Source organism: Oncorhynchus keta, chromosome 32, assembly GCF_023373465.1.
Source record: "Oncorhynchus keta strain PuntledgeMale-10-30-2019 chromosome 32, Oket_V2, whole genome shotgun sequence".
NCBI classification, from domain to species: Eukaryota; Metazoa; Chordata; class Actinopteri; order Salmoniformes; family Salmonidae; genus Oncorhynchus; species Oncorhynchus keta.
Window position 1 is genome coordinate 21,424,343 of NC_068452.1, and position 14,990 is coordinate 21,439,332.

At 49.3% G+C, this 14,990-nt stretch overlaps 1 protein-coding gene across 2 annotated transcripts in view; it reads right to left on the reverse strand.

The window, feature by feature from the left end:
- Positions 1 to 14,990, reverse strand: part of LOC118372176 (signal transducer and activator of transcription 5B-like) — a 125,326-nt gene that overhangs the window by 61,190 nt on the left and 49,146 nt on the right. The window lies entirely within an intron of this gene.

The window sequence follows — 14,990 nt, forward strand, 5'->3', positions numbered from 1 at the left end:
CTCTGCGCTGATGCCTAGTCCAGGCACGGTGTCCAGTCCAGCTCCAAGGTCAGAGCCTTCCTCTGCGGCGGTGTCCAGTCTAGGCACGGTGTCCAGTCCCGTTCCATGGCAGGAGCCTTCCTCTGCGCCGATGCCCAATTCAGGCACGGCGGCCAGCCCAACTCCTTGGCCGGAGCCTTCTTCTGTGCCGGTGCCCAGTCCAGGCACGGCGTTCAGCCCGGCGCCTTTCTCTGCACCGGTGCCCAGTCCAGGCACGGCGTTCAGCCCGGCGCCATGGCCGGAGCCCTCTGTGCCGGTGCCCAGTCCGGGCGCGGAGTCTAGCCCAGCTCCAAGGCCGGAGCCTTCCTCTGCACCGATGCCCAGTCCAGGCACGGCGTTCAGCCCGGCGCCATGGCCGGAGCCCTATGCACCGGTGCCCAGTCCGGGCGCGGAGTCTAGCCCAGCTCCAAGGCCGGAGCCTTCCTCTGCACCGATGCCCAGTCCAGGCACGGCGTTCAGCCCGGCGCCATGGCCGGAGCCTTTCTCTGCACTGGTGCCCAGTCCAGGCACGGCGTCCAGCCCGGCGCCATGGCCGGAGCCCTCTGCGCCGGTGCCCAGTCCGGGCGCGGAGACTAGCCCAGCTCCAGGGCCGGAGCCTTCCTCTGCGCCGGTGCCCGGACCGGAGCCGCCACCGACACTCGTCACCCCCCCAACCCCCCCATTTGGTTTCAGGTTTTGCGGCCGGAGTCCGCACCTTTTTGGGGGGGTACTGTCACGCCCTGACCATAGAGAGCCATTGGTATATGTCCGTTACGTTTATGGGGGGTGAATTAAGGAAGACATCCTCTTTTGCAAACCACTGAAAACCAGGACAACAAGAGAGGATATTTTTAAAGTACTGGACAGCTTTGTGACATCAAATGGACTTAGTTGGTCAAGATGTGTTGGTATCTGTACTGATGGCGCAAAAGCCTTGACATGGAGACATAGTGGAGTGGTTACGTGCGTGCAAGTAGTTGCTCCCAACGCCACTTGGGTACACTGCAGCATCCACCGAGAGGCTCTTGCTGCCAAGGGAATGCCTGGCAGCTTGAAATACGTTTTGGACACTACAGTGAAAATGGTTAACTTTGTTAAAGCAAGGCCCCTGAACTCTCATGTATTTTCTGCACTATGCAATGATATGGGCAGCGACCATGTTACGCTTTCACAACATACAGAAGTGTGCTGGTTATCAAGGGGCAAAGTATTGACACTTTTTTTAAAATTGAGAGACCGGCTTAAAGTTTTCTTTACTGACCATAATTTTCACTTGTCTGACCGCTTGTATGATGACGAGTTTCTCACACGGCCTGTCTGGGTGATGTTTCTTCTCGTCTGAATGATCCGAATCTAGGATTAGAGGGACCCTTTCCGCAACTATATTCAATGTACGGGACAAAATTGAGGCTATGATTAAAAGACACAGGTTTTTCCATCATTGTATGATTTTCTGTGTGCAAACGATCTCAAGCTTACGGACTATTTCAAATGTGACATAGCGAAGCACCTGAGTGAGTTGGGTGCGCAATTACACAGGTACTCTCGGGCCTCACTAGCATGAAAACTAAATACAAGCACAGACTGTGTGTGGAAAATGACTTAAGACTGAGACTCTCTCCAATACAACCCAACATTGCAGAGTTATGTACATCCTTTCAAGCACACCCTTCTCATTAACCTGTGGTGAGTTATTCACAATTGTCGATGAACATATGAAGTTTTATATGTAAGATGGCTAAATAAAGAGCAAAAGTATTGATTGCTATTATATTATTATTTGTTCCCTGGTCCTATAAGAGCTCTATGTCACTTCTCACAAGCCGGGTTGTGACAAAAACTCATATTCATTCTTATTATGTTTAATAAATGTATAGTGTGTGTGTGGCAGGCTTACAATGATGGCAAAAGAAAAACACATTTGAGAGTGCTCTGACCCTGGTGCTAGAGGGGGTACGCAGCTGGAGGTTGAATGTTTGAAGGGGTATGGGGACTATAAAAAGTTTGGAAACCACTGTTCTAGAAGAATATTGCACCATAAACATGTCATTGCCGTAGCTCTGCGGCTTTGTCCGATGAATGACGCTTCAGTTCACAGTGAGTCTTTGCAGCACAGGAGCCATAGTTCACTGGTGATGACATAGAGAGAACGAGGCTGGCCTTTTGCAACACTGTGGAGGGGTAGGTCAAGTATTTAAAGGGAAGGGAAGAGTGGAAAAGTAGAGGGAGGGAGAGAGGGAGGGAGGGAGGGAGGGAGGGAGGGAGAGAGGGAGAGAGAGAGAGAGAGAGAGAGAGAGAGAGAGAGAGAGGGAGGGAGGGAGGGAGGGAGGGAGGGAGAGAGAGAGAGAGAGAGAGAGAGAGACAGAGAGAGAGAGAGAGAGAGGGAGGGAGGGAGGGAGGGAGGGAGGGAGGGAGGGAGGGAGGGAGGGAGGGAGGGAGGGAGGGAGAGGGTTAGCTTGAAAAGCATGCTGGAGAAGCATGTAACATCGGGGATCTGCCAATGAGAGCCAAGGTGATGTAGCTAGGACAAAAAGAACCAGGCGGGGCAAAGACCAAATGTCTGTCTGTAGAGTGAAGTGTAGTTTTATAACAATCGTTTAAGTTTTTATCAATAGTTAGTTCAGGTCACATAGTCAGAAAAGACACCTGACCTTAACGAATAAAGCAGACTTACTGGAATAGCGAGTGTTTGCAATGTATAACCGCATTACATCTTACGCCACCGTCGGTTATGTCTGTTCATGTGTCCCTCTTTGGAACCCATTAAGGTAAGTGTCCAAGTAGACACTAGAGACTTCAGGTGAGTCATAGTGGCTTCCTGTTTCTCTGAAGTAGACTTGGCCAAAATCCTGTTACTCTCACCATTTTGTGGGGAAGAACATTGGATCAGGCAGGCTGATGTTTACTGGGATACGTCTTGTTCTGGAAGCAGCACTGAGTGATTTCCTCTAGATGGGCCAGCCGCAAAGTCACAATAGGCTATATTGTAAAAACCATGAAAACAAACATTTGCTTTTTAGTCGTAGCCCTTTACACTCGTACCCGTATACTTGTTGAAAATAGATTTGGGCACCGATAAGCACCTAAATTGGAACACAGTAGCTGTACAGTAACCTGCTAAAAATGACGTCAGAACTCAGGCTCTAAGCTTCACAGTGCTGGATGGATTTTGACTGACAGCCGTGCTGAACTTGAGCACCGCGCATGACAAGGACTTGCCCCCCCCCGCTGATTAGATCACTTTTGCAAATGTCTTGTTGTCTGAGTGAGGGAAGTGCTGAAACTGAAGGATGAGACGTTGAGGATTATAATTAAATACCGCTTTGATGTCATACAAGCAAGACAAACACCGTGAGTCCAAATGTGCGACTTCACATTTCCGTGATCATACAACCAACTCGTGTCGTATGCAGTGTCGAGGTTTATGATCACTATGTTTGATGTACAGTCACAAGATGACATGGTGTCAAAGACTTGGGTTGTTTCCGAACAGAATGAGCCTATGTTTGACCATTGTGAAGAGAATTTGCCACGGAACACACAGCTGAATGCACTCGTGACTCCTTTCCAAAGTTACAATCCGTTTCTCCGAATTCGCCATGTGAAAAAGCCTAACACTGTCAGATCGTATTTCAGAACTTAGCTAGTCATGTTGGCAGTCGAACAAGCTTTCAAATCATGCCCCCCTGACTCGTTTTTGGATTGCGTAAACAACAAACAGTAATTGTGTGATGGCGGGGATGCAGGGTTGTGTTCCAACCAAAACCACGACAAGTGTGCTCTAGTTCCTCAACGGCAACAGCAAGGAGAGCTCGAAAAAAGCACCTTGTAGTTGAAGACTCTTCTTTGAGTCATAAAGTGCATTGAAAAACTGAACACGTTGGAGAGGTGTTAGGCCACTGGCAGACACCAGCTAGTCCTCTCACTCAAACCCATGTTATTTTTATTGCACCTACCCCACATTTTCCAGGAATATTCTTATCATGTTACTGAATGCATCCAGAATATTTTCAGATTTCGTTATCAACAAATGCTGGGAGAAAAGTATAGAAAATGTAATATGCTAAATACATTAACTGTGTAATGTTTGGAATCACTCATGTCAGGTGTCAGGTCTAATAATTTCCCCATAATCTCCAAACTGTACTCTTTCAATTGCTACAATGCTCATTCCTTTCATTTAAATGTAGCCCTATCCCTATTGGCCAATTTGCACGTGTGTATAGGGTTAAGGTCAGGGTTAGGCAAAAGGGTGGTTAAGGTTAGTGTTAAGGTTAGGTTTAAAATCAGATTTCAATGAAATTGTGGCTTTGCCAGCTCGTGACCACTCTGCAGAGCTGCCTTCAGAACAACATTCATGGCGAAAAACGCTAACCTGCCTTGAAACAGTGGAACACTTGTGTTCTGTCAGACACACTGGAATCTCTCAGAAGGCATGGGTCACACTATTTGAGTGGTTTTGAATGATCTTGAGGGGATTCAATTTAAGTGAAAGCACAACTCTTATACTATATATACAAAGGTATGTGGCTATTTCAGCCACACCCATTGCTGACTAGTGTATAAAATCATGCACACCGCCATGCAATCTCCATAGACAAACATTGTTAGTAGAATGGCCTCACTGAAGAGTCCAGTGACTTTCAACATGGCACCGTCATAGGATGCCACTTTTCCAACGAGTCAGTTTGTCAATTTCTGTCCTGCTAGAGCTGCCCTGGTCAACTATAAGTGCTGTTATTGTGAAGTGGAAACGTCTAGGAGCAACAACGGCTCAGACACGAAGTGATAGGCCACACAAGGTCACAGAATGGGACCGCTGAGTGCTGAAGCACGTAAGGTGTAAAAATGGTCTGTCCTTCGGTTGCAACACTCACTACTGAGTACCAAACTGTAACTGTAAGCAACGTCAGCACAATAACTGTTTGTCAGGAGCTTCAAATGGGTTTCCATGGCTGAGCAGTCACACACAAGTCTAAGATCACCATGTGCAACGCCAAGCGTCGGCTGGAGTGGTGTAAAACTTGCCGCCATTGGACTCTGGAGCAGTGGAAATGCGTTCTCTGGAGTGATGAATCACGATTCACCATCTGGCAGTGCACGAATCTGGGTTTGGTGGACACCAGCAAAATGCTACCTACCCGAATGCATAGTGCCAACAGTAAAGTTTGGTGGAGAAGGACTGATGGTCTGGGGCTGTTTTTCATGGTTCTGGCCCCTTAGTTCCAATGAAGGGGAATCTTAATGCTAGAGTATACAATGACATTCTAGATGATTCTGTGCTTCCAACTTTGTTGCAACAGTTTGGGGAAGGCCCTTTCCTGTTTCAGCATGACAATGCCTCCGTGCACAAAGCGAGGTGGTTTGTCGAGATCGGTGTGGAAGAACTTGACTGGCCTGCACAGAGCCCATCTTTGGGATGAATTGGAACGCAGACTGCGAGCCAGGCCTAATCACCTACATCAGTACCTGACCTCACTAATGCTCGTGTCTGAATGGAAGCAAGTCCCCACAGTAATGTTTCCACATCTAGTGGAAAGCCTTCCCAGAAGAGAGGCTGTTATTGCACCAAAAGGGGGGACCAACTCCATAATAACGCCCATGATTTTGGAATGAGATGTTCGACGAGCAGGTCTCCACATACTTTTGGTCATGTAGTGTATGTTGAAATAGACAATGCTACAAGTATGTTGTGTGATGCGCCCGTCTAGGAGCCACTGTAAACATGCATTCAGTTTATTGTGCTAGTTAAGTCCACTAGCAGACTTGTTTTGGTGCATTGAAGGGATGTTGAGTGAGATAACAGTAGACTGTAGATGAAACAGCATGGAGCACCAAAGAGAATTGATTTAGATTTCTCTGCTCTCCACCAGTGTGTGAGGAGAATGGACACACACACACACACACACACACACAGCAGAGATGCTGTTCTTCCTGTCGTCTTCAGAAGCTTGTCCGTGAGAGGGAGGTAGAGAGACAGGTGCTGATTGAGCCAAGCGCTCAGTTCTGATCTGTGCTTACCCTCTCTGTCTGTCTGTCTGTCTGTCTGTCTGTCTGTCTGTCTGTCTGTCTGTCTGTCTGTCTGTCTGTCTGTCTGTCTGTCTGTCTGTCTGTCTGTCTGTCTGTCTGTCTGTCTGTCTGTCTGTCTGTCTGTCTGTCTGTCTGTCTGTCTGTCTGTCTGTCTGTCTGTCTGTAGGCAAGTTCTGATCTGTGCTTACCCTCTGTCTGTCTGTCTGTCTGTCTGTCTGTCTGTCTGTCTGTCTCTCTCTCTCTCTGACAATGTGGTGCCTTGCTCTGACCTCGTTGTGTGCTCACTAGGCATGCTAGGCTCTGTAAATCTCTCTCTCCTCTCCCCACCCACAGCCTGCTGTCTCTCTGTTCTGTGTTGGCTCATTCTCTCCAGCCATCTGGATAGGGTCCTGAGACATAAGCAGCTAAAGGGGCCTGCGCCCTACACAAACAGAGACACAGAGCATCGTATGTGGTCCATTGCAGAATCTGAGCCACAGAACTACACAGAAAACGATGCTCCGTCGCAGCGTTTGTGTAAAGTGGCCTTCATTTTTTATTGAACCAGGCAAGTCAGTTAAGAACTCATTCTTATTAAGAATGACGGCCTAGCCTGGCCAAACATGGACGACGCTGGGCCAACTGTGCGCCGTCCTATGCGACTCCCAATCATTGCCGGATGTGATACAGTCTGGTTTCGAACCAGGTACTGTGGTGACGCCTTTTGCACTGCGATGCGGTGCCTTAGACCGCTGCGCCACTCAGGAGATGAGTAACTGCCTTGACTGGTTGGCTTGCTGACTGACTGTGGGTATCAGCAGCACATTGCCCTGCACACCGAGTGTCCACAGCGTCCACTTCTAGGAAATGATTTGGACACGTTACGTGGATGTTTGGCACTAAGAGCCTGGTTCTCATGTCATGTCACCTAATCCCAAATCCAGGACCGCGGGGACCGCGGGGACCGCAGGGTCACACAGGTTCCAATCTACGGGAGACGCTCAGAGGCAGTAAGATGCATGCATCCGCAACTCCATACCTTCAGTAGTATTTGGGCTGGTGTGTGTGTGTGCGAGAGTTTCTGGTTTTGTTGTTTATAGCAGAGTACCAGGTGTGACAGGGTGGTTATTACTGCATAGCCTTGGAGGCTTCACTTAGTCAGTAATACACCTCTCGCACATACCAAATGTAACAGTTCATTCTGATTACATCAAATAAGAAGAAGTTGAACTTGCTCTGCACGTCCAGGTCTGTAGAGGGGTTTGGGTCCGTCAGAGCAGGGCTGCACATCTCCAGTCCTGGAGGGCCGCAAAGTCGACTGCTTTTCATTCCTGCCTTTGTAAATCAGTGACTGACTCAGACCTGAGTGAAAGCAGTGACAGTGATGATCTGTTAGGAAGAAGAAAAAGGTCCAGCAGAACTATGACCCTGAAGGACTGGAGTTGAGCACTGCTGGTTGAGAGGGAACGCAGTGCCAAGTGGAGAGAGTGGCCTGTGTGTGTGTGTGTGTGTGTGTGTGGATCCTGATAAAATGAGCAGACTGTGCAGGGAGGGGAGCAGTGTTTTGAGAAATGTTACCGTACCAGACCTCATCCTCTTCCTCTTTTTTTTATCCACCCATGTCCTCAAGTAAACCTTAATGTTCAGACAGGGGGAAAGGAAGAGAGGAACAGAGAGATTAAAGTAGAGAGGGATAAGATAGCAAATAAATAGTTGAAATGCGAAAGGAAGTTTAGGCATATTAATGAAAAGCGAAGGTGGTGATTACTGTGAGTCGTGCTTATCTGTGTCAGCAGAAACCACAACGGGCTAAGGCTGTGGGTTTACTTGTATGTTTACTGGTCATATGTGTATGTGTGCGCATGTTTGTGTGTGTGTATATATATATGTGTGTGTGTGTGTGTGTGTGTGTGTGTGTGTGTGTGTGTGTGTGTGTGTGTGTGTGTGTGTGTGTGTGTGTGTGTACAAGTTTGTCTGTGTGTGTGTGTGTGTGTGTGTGTGTGTGTGTGTGTGTGTGTGTGTGTGTGTGTGTGTGTGTGTGTGTGTGTGTGTGTGTGTGTGTGTGTGTGTACAAGTTTGTCTCTCTGTGTGTGTGTGTGTGTGTGTGTGTGTGTACAAGTTTGTCTCTCTGTGTGTGTGAGTGTGTGTGTGGGTGTACAAGTTTGTCTCTTTGTGTGTGTGTGTGTGTGTGTGTGTGTGTGTGTGTGTGTGTGTGTGTGTGTGTGTGTGTGTGTGTGTGTGTGTGTGTGTGTGTGTGTGTGTGTGTGTGTGTGTGTGTGTGTGTGTACAAGTTTGTCTCTCTGTGTGTGTGAGTGTGTGTACAAGTTTGCCTCTCTGTGTGTGTGAGTGTGTGTACAAGTTTGTCTCTCTCTCTGTGTGTGTGTGTGTGTGTGTGTGTGTGTGTGTGTGTGTGTGTGTGTGTGTGTGTGTGTGTGTGTGTGTGTGTGTGTGTGTGTGTGTGTGTGTGTGTGTGTGTGTGTGTGTCAGAAAGTCGTATAATCATGGGGGATGACATAAGGCTGGGGTCAGCAGGAGGATTGCCAGCTGGCAGGAGAGATGCCAGACCACAGAGATGCCAGTTCCCTGCAGCCTCCTCAGTGGGTGGGGAGAGAGAATGAGCCAGGCAGGAGGGAAGAAGGACCACTAGCTGATGTCAGGCAGTCCACACCATTCCTCAGATGTTAACACCCCTAGCACCATATCGTTCATGTCCCTTGCAAAACAACAACGAGTAGAAGATCAGGTCCCACTGTCCCAATTTCCTAAAAGAATCAGCCATCACCAAGAAGCTTAACCTACATATGGATCAAAACAAGATGGCAGATGAAATGACCCACTGAAAGACCCATCACTAGTGCCCGTCACAAACACTTAATTTCACTAATCTGTCAGTCAAGAACATGGACCTATGACTAAGGCATGGCTGTTAAGCCCCTACTGCTATGGCATTTGCCCGTGTGTGTGCGTGTGTGCATGTGTGTGTACATGGTCTATTGGCAAAGACAACGCTCACAACACAAACAGAGAGTGTAGCAGATCAATTTGGACCAATAATGTTTGGGTCTCATTATCCAGTTCTAATTTGGCCTAAAAACCTTGGCCTGAGCACATGGGGCAGAACTAACACAGCCGACCACATGGAATGGCTGCATTGTTCAGCCTCAGCCCCAGTTACTGGAGACTGGAGCCCCTGCCTCCATAGCAGTGAATTCCCTTCCCTCCAGCAGCAGAGCCCAGACCTCGGGCCCCATGGAGAAGACCTGACCACATTAACGCCTGGCCACTGCCCACACTCTCGTCAGAGACTTGAGCAATCCACTGACAACCAGCAGTTCTGCTTGCTCTCTCTGCAGTAAAGTGAACGTGTGAGAAGGCAGCTTCTCCACTTGTCCAACAGGGTTGTTATGCGACAGCAGTTACAACACAGCGAGAGAGAGAGAGACAACCAAATGCTCTACTTTATTGTCCAGAACAGTATGTGTATAACATCCTAATCACATCAGTGAACAATTCAATCACAGAAAACCAAGGCTCCCTCCCAGCTCTGGTAGCTACTTTGTTACCGTGAATTGGCCTTCCGTGAGACTGGTCCAGGGCCAATCCCTGCCATCTGTCCAGGAGCCAAGGTCCACCAGAGGCCTGATCCCCCCCCTCACGGACAGCCTGTGCTACTTCGGTATCTGGTTCTGTACCAGAGGAACCACCACTAGCCAGGCTCTCTGACAGTTAAAACCTCACATAACACAAGCCAACCTTATCGCTGTGGGGCAGCATTATAACCTCAAGAGATGTTGCTGAGCGGCGCAGACCGGCCACCTCCAGGATTAGAGGTATTTTCTGATGACACAACAGCCTTCTCCATGCGAACAGACAAACCATTGTCTCTGTCAGTAGGGTCATGGGGGAGTGGATCAGACAGGCCAGGCAGCCCGGTGTGGTGAGGTGCTGCTGCCTCAGACGGCTGGCTGCAGTAAAGCAGCTTTAGAGGAGGGATGAAGGGAGAGAAAGAGGAGATTAAGAGGCTGAGATTGACAGCTGGAGATGGTGTAATGAGGCCCCTCAACACAAGGCCTAGGAAGACAAGTGTGATAGGGCCTCAAGAGAGAGCCTCCATCCCAGCCCCAGTCCCAGCCCTGCCCCAGTACCAGCCCTGCCTCAGTACCAGTCCTGCCCCAGTACCAGCCCTGCCTCAGTACCAGCCCTGCCCCAGTACCAGCCCTGCCTCAGTACCAGCCCTGCCCCAGTACCAGCCCTGCCTCAGTACCAGCCCTGCCTCAGTACCAGCCCTGCCCCAGTCCCAGCCCTGCTCCAGTACCAGCCCTGCCCCAGTACCAGCCCTGCCCCAGTACCAGCCCTGCCTCAGTACCAGCCCTGCCCCAGTACCAGCACTGCCTCAGTACCAGCCCTGCCTCAGTACCAGCCCTGCCCCAGTCCCAGCCCTGCTCCAGTACCAGCCCTGCCCCAGTACCAGCCCTGCTCCAGTACCAGCCCTGCCCCAGTAGCAGCCCTGCCCCAGTACCAGCCCTGCTCCAGTACCAGCCCTGCCCCAGTCCCAGCCCTGCTCCAGTACCAGCCCTGCCCCAGTACCAGCCCTGCCCCAGTACCAGCCCTGCCCCAGTACCAGCCCTGCCCCAGTCCCAGCCCTGCCTCAGTACCAGTCCTACCGCAGTCCTGCCTCAGTCCCAGCCCTGCCCCAGTCCCAGCCCTGCCCCAGTCCCAGTCCTGCCCCAGTTCCAGTCCTGCCCCAGTCCCAGTCCTGCCTCAGTCCCAGCCCTGCCCCAGTCCCAGTCCTGCCCCAGTCCCAGTCCTGCCTCAGTCCCAGTCCTGCCCCAGTCCTGCCCCAGTCCCAGTCCTGCCCCAGTCCCAGCCCTGCTCCAGTCCCAGCCCTGCCCCAGTCCCAGTCCTGCTTCAGTCCCAGTCCTGCCTCAGTCCCAGCCCTGCTCCAGTCCCAGTCCTGCCCCAGTCCCAGTCCTGCCCCAGTCCCAGTCCTGCCCCAGTCCCAGTCCTGCCTCAGTCCCAGCCCTGCTCCAGTCCCAGCCCTGCTCCAGTCCCAGCCCTGCTCCAGTCCCAGCCCTGCTCCAGTCCCAGCCCTGCTCCAGTCCCAGTCCCAGCCCTGCTCCAGTCCCAGCCATGCTCCAGTCCCAGTCCTGCCCCAGTCCTAGTCCTGCCTCAGTCCCAGCCCTGCTCCAGTCCCAGTCCTGCCCCAGTCCCAGTCCTGCCCCAGTCCCAGTCCTGCCTCAGTCCCAGCCCTGCTCCAGTCCCAGCCCTGCCCCAGTCCCAGCCCTGCCCCAGTCCCAGTCCCAGCCCTGCTCCAGTCCCAGCCCTGCTCCAGTCCCAGCCCTGCTCCAGTCCCAGCCCTGCCTCAGTCCCAGCCCTGCCCCTGTCCCAACCCTGCTCCAGTCCCAGCCCTGCTCCAGTCCCAGCCCTGCCTCAGTCCCAGCCCTGCCCCTGTCCCAACCCTGCTCCAGTCCCAGCCCTGCTCCAGTCCCAGCCCTGCCTCAGTCCCAGCCCTGCCCCTGTCCCAACCCTGCCCCAGGAGGACTTGAGGTAAGTAGAGGAAATTGCTACTGCTCAAATCTCATTAAATGTCTCTCTCTCTCCCAAGGCTTGAAGGAGGAGACTTGCAGTAGACATGCCCACAAGGCATGTCTATTCAAACAGCGTAGGCATCGAGGCATCAGTGCAGGCAGGGGTCCTTGGAGCCCCATAGTTAAATAAAGGCCAGCACTCACTAGAAGAAAAAGAAGCCAGCTCTCACTAGAAGAAAAAGAAGCCAGCTCTCTCTAGAAGAAAAAGAAGACAGCTCTCACTAGAAGAAAAAGAAGACAGCTCTCACTAGAAGAAAAAGAAGCCAGCTCTCTCTAGAAGAAAAAGAAGACAGCTCTCACTAGAAGAAAAAGAAGACAGCTCTCACTAGAAGAAAAAGAAGACAGCTCTCACTAGAAGAAAAAGAAGCCAGCTCTCACTAGAAGAAAAAGAAGACAGCTCTCACTAGAAGAAAAAGAAGCCAGCTCTCACTGTAAAGAAAAAGAAGACAGCTCTCACTAGAAGAAAAAGAAGACAGCTCTCACTAGAAGAAAAAGAAGCCAGCTCTCACTAGAAGAAAAAGAAGACAGCTCTCACTAGAAGAAAAAGAAGCCAGCTCTCACTGTAAAGAAAAAGAAGACAGCTCTCACTAGAAGAAAAAGAAGACAGCTCTCACTAGAAGAAAAATAAGACAGCTCTCACTAGAAGAAAAAGAAGCCAGCTCTCACTAGAAGAAAAAGAAGACAGCTCTCACTAGAAGAAAAAGAAGACAGCTCTCACTAGAAGAAAAAGAAGACAGCTCTCACTAGAAGAAAAAGAAGCCAGCTCTCACTAGAAGAAAAAGAAGACAGCTCTCACTAGAAGAAAAAGAAGACAGCTCTCACTAGAAGAAAAAGAGGACAGCTCTCACTAGAAGAAAAAGAGGACAGCTCTCACTAGATGTAGATGCAGATCCTTAGCGTTTTAATCTTTTCAGAGAGGCAACATGTCCTAATAGTCAATGTCCTCATGTAGAATAGTTATGCTAGAGTCGAGCCAGACTAGTGGAGGTCCCTACTGTATAGAGCATTTCCACTATGATGACGATGACTGTTAAAACAGCTAGCCATTGAGACAACTATGTTTTATTGTCACACACACCAGGTAGGTGTAGTGAAATGTGGTGTTTTACAGAGTCAGCAATAGTAGGATGGTGTCCCTGGAGCAAATTAGGGTTAAGTGCTCAACACATTTTCCACCTTGTCGGCTCAGGTATACGCTCTAAACGCTAGGGTACCCGTCGCCCTAATAGCGTAGCCTACCAATCTGCTGACACAAGAAGAAAGAACGTCTGTATGCTGACACTGGACAATATTTTTTTGTAAATACGTACATTTTTTTAAATATTCTTATTATATATATTTTTATTTTACCCCCTTTTTACAGTCTTGTCCCATCGTTGCAACTCCCGTACGGACTCTGGAGAGGCGAAGGTCGAGAGCCATGCGGCCTCCGAAACACAACACGCCGTGTCGCATGGCTTTTTGACACACTGCTCACTCGGAGAAAACACCGTCCAACCGGCGCCCGTGTCAGGGCAGCGTGCACTGCGCCCGGCCCGCCACAGGAGTCGCTAGAGTGCGATTGGACAAGGACATCCCGGGCCGGCCAACCCCTCCCCTAACCCGGACGTTGCTGGGCCAATTGTGCGTCACCTCGTGGGTCTCCTGGACGCGGCTGGATGAGACACAGCCTGAGATCGAACCCGGGTCCGTCGTGATGCCTCTAGCACTGCGATGCAGAGCCTTAGACCACTGTGCCACTCAGGAGACCACACTGGACAATCATGACCAGCATACAGAGTGTGATCATCACAGTCCAATTTAGAGGAGAGAGAAAGGGAGAAGTCCCAGAGAACCAGTCGGGGGGGAAAGAAAGGGGCAAAAGTCAAGAGATAATAGGAGTGAACCATTTCCTGCAGGGAAACAAGCTCGCTAATAGGCTTAAACCAGTCACAATGATCACACATTCACATCAATCACTTAAACCAAAAAAATGCACTCAAACCATAACATGACTGCTTTGCTGGTAGTGTCTGTGTGTTTGGGACTGGGAGACAGACAACCACAGCTGGTTTCCATTGATTGGAGAGGTTGACGAAGGCCATTAGTGGATTTGTCAATAGGTGGTGTGAACGACAACACTTCAGAACCCACTTCCAGTTCACATCACAATGACCCATTAACAGCAGTGAGATGATGAACTCCCTGTCTGTGGTCTCCAGCTCTCCGGGTTGCCTCCCGCAATATTCAAATGTTCTGGCTTAACACCTCTGTATGTGACTGAACTTCAGTTTGATAATGCGCAACTACGAAATTGCCTACGTCACTACCTTACATGCTTGAATAAAATACAACAGGGTAGTGAGCAAGATGGAGATCACAGAGGTTATTTTAAATTAGTGCATTTCACAATAGGCTGGTTTGCATTAACTATCTTCAATAAAACCACTGCAAAGGGTAGTTGGGTTTTTGAGACCTTGTCTGGTCTCTGTGTGTGGCAGACTGACTTGAAGCCTGCACCTCATCAAACTGAGGCATTTCATTTCTATTGCAGGCCCCTATCATCAAGACTGTGTTTATTGAATAATTCACTGACACCTCAGCCTCCTCTGTCTGTGAGAAGTCAACCTGATTAGGAAGAAGAAGAAAGAACATCAGATATGTTTACTATAATACTGTCTGATGTTAGAGGTGTTACTATAATACTGTCTGATGTTAGAGGTGTTACTATAATACTGTCTGATGTTAGAGGTGTTACTATAATACTGTCTGATGTTAGAGGTGTTACTATCCTACTGTCTGATGTTAGAGGTGTTACTATCATACTGTCTGATGTTAGAGGTGTTACTATCCTACTTTCTGATGGTAGAGGTGTTACTATAATACTGTCTGATGTTAGAGGTGTTACTATCCTACTGTCTGATGTTAGAGGTGTTACTATCATACTGTCTGATGTTAGAGGTGTTAATATAATACTGTCTGATGTTAGATGTGTTACTATAATACTGTCTGATGTTAGAGGTGTTACTATCATACTGTCTGATGTTAGAGGTGTTACTATAATACTGTCTGATGTTAGAGGTGTTACTATCATACTGTCTGATGTTAGAGGTGTTACTATCATACTGTCTGATGTTAGAGGTGTTACTATCATACTGTCTGATGTTAGAGGTTTTACTATCCTACTGTCTGATGTTAGAGGTGTTACTATAATACTGTCTGATGTTAGAGGTGTTAATATCCTACTGTCTGATGTTAGAGGTGTTACTATAATACTGTCTGATGTTAGAGGTGTTACTATCCTACTGTCTGATGTTAGAGGTGTTAATATCCTACTGTCTGATGTTAGAGGTGTTACTATAATACTGTCTGATGTTAGAGGTGTTACTATCCTAC